This window comes from Rattus norvegicus, chromosome 7 (genome assembly GCF_021556685.1).
Source record: "Rattus norvegicus strain SHRSP/BbbUtx chromosome 7, alternate assembly SHRSP_T2T, whole genome shotgun sequence".
Taxonomy (NCBI): Eukaryota; Metazoa; Chordata; class Mammalia; order Rodentia; family Muridae; genus Rattus; species Rattus norvegicus.
In genome coordinates this window covers 12,202,299-12,208,152 of record NC_141540.1, presented here as the reverse complement: position 1 = coordinate 12,208,152, position 5,854 = coordinate 12,202,299, and the positions used below count along the sequence as shown (strand labels likewise).

At 41.3% G+C, this 5,854-nt stretch overlaps 1 pseudogene; it reads left to right on the top strand.

Annotated features, from left to right (window-relative positions):
- Positions 1-4,500: 4,500 nt before the first annotated feature.
- Positions 4,501-5,566, top strand: Rfc4-ps2 (replication factor C subunit 4, pseudogene 2; annotated as a pseudogene).
- Positions 5,567-5,854: the final 288 nt, after the last annotated feature.

The following is a 5,854-nucleotide window of genomic DNA, read 5'->3' as shown; positions in this document are numbered from 1 at the left end:
AGCTTCTGTAAGGCAAAGGACACTGTGGTTAGGACAAAACGGCAACCAACAGATTGGGAAAAGATCTTTACCAATCCTACAACAGATAGAGGCCTTATATCCAAAATATACAAAGAACTCAAGAAGTTAGACCGCAGGGAAACAAATAACCCTATTAAAAAATGGGGTTCAGAGCTAAACAAAGAATTCACAGCTGAGGAATGCCGAATGGCTGAGAAACACCTAAATAAATGTTCAACATCTTTAGTCATAAGGGAAATGCAAATCAAAACAACCCTGAGATTTCACCTCACACCAGTGCGATTGTCTAAGATCAAAAACTCAGGTGACAGCAGTTGCTGGCGAGGATGTGGAGAAAGAGGAACACTCCTCCATTGTTGGTGGGATTGCAGACTGGTACAACCATTCTGGAAATCAGTCTGGAGGTTCCTCAGAAAATTGGACATTGAACTGCCTGAGGATCCAGCTATACCTCTCTTGGGCATATACCCAAAAGATGCCTCAACATATAAAAGAGACACGTGCTCCACTATGTTCATCGCAGCCTTATTTATAATAGCCAGAAAATGGAAAGAACCCAGATGCCCTTCAACAGAGGAATGGATACAGAAAATGTGGTACATCTACACAATGGAATATTACTCAGCTATCAAAAACAACGAGTTTATGAAATTCTTAGGCAAATGGTTGGAACTGGAAAATATCATCCTGAGTGTGCTAACCCAATCACAGAAAGACATACATGGTATGCACTCATTGATAAGTGGCTATTAGCCCAAATGCTTGAATTACCCTAGATCCCTAGAACAAACGAAACTCAAGACGGATGATCAAAATGTGAATGCTTCACTCCTTCTTTAAATGAGGAAAAAGAATACCCTTGGCAGGGAAGGGAGAGGCAAAGATTAAAACAGAGACTGAAGGAACACCCATTCAGAGCCTGCCCCACATGTGGCCCATACATATACAGCCACCCAATTAGACAAGATGGATGAAGCAAAGAAGTGCAGACCGACAGGAGCCGGATGTAGATCGCTCCTGAGAGACACAGCCAGAATACAGCAAATATAGAGGCGAATGCCAGCAGCAAACCACTGAACTGAGATTAGGTCCCCTATTGAAGGAATCAGAGAAAGAACTGGAAGAGCTTGAAGGGGCTCGAGACCCCAAAAGTACAACAATGCCAAGCAACCAGAGCTTCCAGGGACTAAGCCACTACCTAAAGACTATACATGGACTGACCCTGGACTCTGACCCCATAGGTAGCAATGAATATCCTAGTAAGAGCACCAGTGGAAGGGGAAGCCCTGGGTCCTGCTAAGACTGAACCCCCAGTGAACTAGTCTATGGGGGGAGGGCGGCAATGGGGGGAGGGTTGGGAGGGGAACACCCATAAGGAAGGGGAGGGGGGAGGGGGATGTTTGCCCGGAAACCGGGAAAGGGAATAACACTCGAAATGTATATAAGAAATACTCAAGTTAATAAAAAAAAAAAAAAAAAAAAGACTAGACATTCATTACCTGTCACTAGCTTCACAGGTTCATAGTGAGTTAAAAATCATAATTTTATGACTAAGTTATCATCGAAGTTTTAAATAGATAAACCAGTCAATATTTTGTCTTCTGTCCTTGACCTGCAATAAATCATTAGTTCCGTTTAATGACTTTTAGTTAATTGTTTTACAACCACTTCAGAGATGTTCTAGGTTGTAAATGTCTGCTTTCTTGATAGTTGAGGATGGGCAGAGTTCTAATTGCAGTTTTAATAAGAGTCCTATTATAAAGACCTAAATAATTACTAGTATAATTTTAGGAATTCTTATGAGGTCATTATTAAGAATTAATAAAACATCTGTTTGTCTATATAGCATCACTACAAGACAGTACATATTCACTGACCTGCAGAAATCTGTCCAAAAGGGTGAGCTAATACCTATTGATTATATTAAGACTATAATATATATATCAGAGACAAAATAAATGGCAAATCAATTACTGACCCAATGTGAGACCCATCCAAAGGGCAAGCACCAATTCCTGGCACTATTAATGATACTCTGTTATGCTGGCAGACAAGAGCCTAGCATAACTGTTCTCTCATAGGCTCTACCTAGTAGCTAACTGAAACAGATGCAGGTACTTCCGTCTAACATTGGTCAGAACTTAGGACTCTATGGAAGAGTTGATGGAAGGATTGAAAGCCCTGGAAGGGATAGGAACTCCTCAGGAAGACCAACAGAGTCTTGGAAGCTATCAGAGACTGAACCACCAACCAAATAGTATACACAAGTAGACGTAAGCCCCACACACATAGGTTGAAGATGTGTAACTTGGTCTTCATGTGGGTCCCACAATAACTGGAGCTTGCCCTGTCCCTAAATATGTTGCCTGTCTGTTGATCCTATTCCCTTAACAGGGCTTCCTTGTCTGACCTCAGTGGGAGAAGATTTGCCTAGTCCTAAAAAGACGTCTTTTACCAGTATGGTAGAGCACCCAGGGTTGCGGGGCGGGGGGAATCCATCCTCTCAGAAGAGGAGAGGGGGACATAGGGAGAAGGAACTGTGAGGTGGGGACCAAGAGGAGGAGGGTAACTATCAAAATGTAAAATGAATGAATGAATGAATGAATAAATAAATAAATAAATAAATAATAGTACACAATGGAGTACTACTCAGCCATCAAAAACAATGACTATATGAAATTTGTAGGTAAATGGATTGAACTAGAAAATATCCTGAGTAAGGTAACCCAACCACAGAAAAACACACACGGTATGCACTCACTGATAACTGGATATTCGCTCAAAAGCTAGAATTACCCAAGATACAATCCACAGACCACATGAAGCTCAAAAAGAAAGACTACCAAAGTGCAGATGCTTCACTCCTTCTTAAAAAGGAGAACAAAAATATTCATAGGAGGCCTTATGGAGGCAAAGTTTGGAGCAAAGACTGAAGGAACAGCCATTCACAGCCTGCCCCACATGGGTACAGCCCGTATATATACATCCACCAAACTAGATAAGATTGATGGATCTAAGAAGTGCATGCTGACAGGAGCCAGATATAGTTCTCTCCTGAGAGACACAGCCAGAGCATGTAAAATACAGAGGTGAATGCTAGCAGCAAACCATTGTACTGGGAACAGAATCCCCATTGGAGGGATTAGAGAAAGGATTGAAAGAGCTGAAGGGGCTTACCACCCCATAAGAACAACAATGCCAACCAACCAGAGCTCCCAGGGAATAAACCACTACCCAAAGACTATACATAAACTGACCCATGGCTCCAGCTGCATATGTAACAGAGGATTGCCTTGTTGGGCGCCAATGGAAGGCAAAGCCCTTGGTCTTGCCAAGGCAGGATCCCAACAGTGTAAGGAAATGTCAGGGGCCAGTAAAGGGGGCAGTGTTTGGGGAGGGGAACACTCTTATAGAAGAAGGGGAAAGAGATGTGATAAGGGGCTTATGTCCTGGAAACTGGGAAAGGGAATAATATTTGAAATGTAAATTTAAAAATCCACTAAAAACAGCTTTATGTGCAAAAATAAATAAATAAATAAATAAATAAATAAATAAATAAATAAATAAATAAGGAAAAGTGGGGGCTCTTGCTGCTCTTGTTGAGGACCAGACTTCAGTTTCCACCATCCATGTCAAGGTGACTCACATCTACCTACAACTCCAGGTCCAGGAGATGTGATACCCCCTTCTGGTGCCCATGGATACCCACACACAAATAACATATACCCACACAGACAAAATATATATATGAAATTTTAAAAAAATTTAAGAGGGTTAAGGAGACATTAAAACTCAAAACAATCTACTAGAAGCAGAGGTGTAGAGCTTACAGACAGAGTCACTGCAAATGGTTAGATAACGTATTAACAAGCTCAGACAGAGAGCTGCTGGAGCCATGCAGAGCTGAGTTGCGGTTTCAGAAGAGCCTTAGAGAGGTAGGATAACATGACTGAATTCATAGCTATGTGAATTGACTGTGGGTTAATAGATAGACAGCAATCCAAGTGGTATGTGCCAAGCAGTCAGGACCAGGCTAATCTGAAGTCCCCAGGATAGTCAGGAATTCTCTGAGATGGTCAGATGGGGAAAGTGGGTGGAGCTTCCACCATCTCATTATTGCTGTCTTTCATAGGAAGCCGGAAGAAGGTACATATTATACCTTTTGTTGGGCTGGTATGTTTGAAGATTTTGGAGGCTTGGCTTTTTTAAATATGATTTTGATACTCTCAAAAGCCCATGTTTCTAATACACTTTGCTAAGACTACAGATGGTTGGTATATTTTAACATTAGGAATAAATTATTATCAGTTTATGCTTTCCAGTTGGTGCTGGACACATGATTGTGTTGCTTGAGGTTTTAGGTCTAAGCCTGGGCTCTGGCAGACTCAACAAGCTAGGCTTGGCAACACATCTCCAAGATAAAATGAAGAAAAGGGGGAACCGCGGCACCCAGGAGACGGCAACAACTGAGAAGAAACCATGCAAGCATTTCTGAAAGGCACATCTGTCCATGCCAAACCACACTTGACCAAGAACGGGGCATATCTTCTTCTGCAGGAAGCAGTGGAGAAACCAAGAAAGTCAAACCAGTTCCTTGGGTGGAAAAATAATGTCCAAAGTGTGTGGAAGAAGTGGTTGCAGTGCTGAAAAAGCCTTTAGAAAGAGCTGATCTTCCTAATCTCTTGTTCTATGGGCCACCTGGAACTGGCAAACATCCACCATTTTGCCAGCAGCTAGAGAGCTCTTTGGGCTTGAACTCTTTCGATTAGGAGTCGTTGAGTTAAATGTATCTGATGAATGTGGAATACAAGTAGTCCAAGAGAAAGTGAAAGGAAGTCATTCAGATGGGAAACCATGACCTTCCTTTAAGATTGTAATTCTGAATGAAGCAGATTCTATAACTTCAGCTGGTCAGGCAGCTTTAAGACGAACCATGGAAAAAGAGTCTAAAACAACCAGATTCTGCCTCATCTGTAACTATGTCAGCTGAATAATTGAACCCCTCACTTCTAGATTGTCAAAATTCCACTTCAAGCCTCTGTCAGATAAAATTCAAGAGAAGCGATTATTAGATATTGCTGAGAAGGGAAATGTCAAAATTGGCGATGAGGAAATAGCTTATCTTGTTACAATATCAGAAGGAGACTTATGGAAGCCATTACATTTCTTCAAAGTGCAACTCGACCAGCAGGTGGAAAGGAAATCTCAGATGTGATCACAGACATTGCTGAGGTAATACCAGCTGCAACCATTGAGGGTCACTGCATGTCACACAGCCTCTTTTAACAAACTAGAAGCTGTGGAAAAGAACCTAATAGACGAAGGGCACACAGTCACTCAGTTTGTCAACCAGCTTCATGATTCAATCATAGAAAATGAAAATCTGTCTGATGAACGGAAGTCCGTTATTACAGAAAAACTTGCCGAGGTGGATAAGTGTTTAGCAAATGGTACAGATGAGCACCTGCAGCTGATGAGCCTCTGTGCAGCTGTGATGCAGCAACTGACAAGAATTGTTAAAGATCTGTATTCTTCCTTTGTATGATGACTAGAAATAAATAAATGACCAAACCACTTATTAAAAAAGAAGAAAAGGAGAGAGGGGAAGAGGAGGAGGAAGCTAGAGGAACATAAGAAAGAGTGGGAAACTTTATGGTATAGGAGAAGAAGAAATAACATGTAGGGCAAAAACAATAAAAACCATCACAGACAAGAAAACATCAAGGCCACATCTAAGAAATTAAAAACAACAAAATTAATGAATGAATCCAAATACTTTTTAAAATATAAATGGATTTCTCTCCATCTCCTCCCAGTTGTCTCTTGTAGCTTA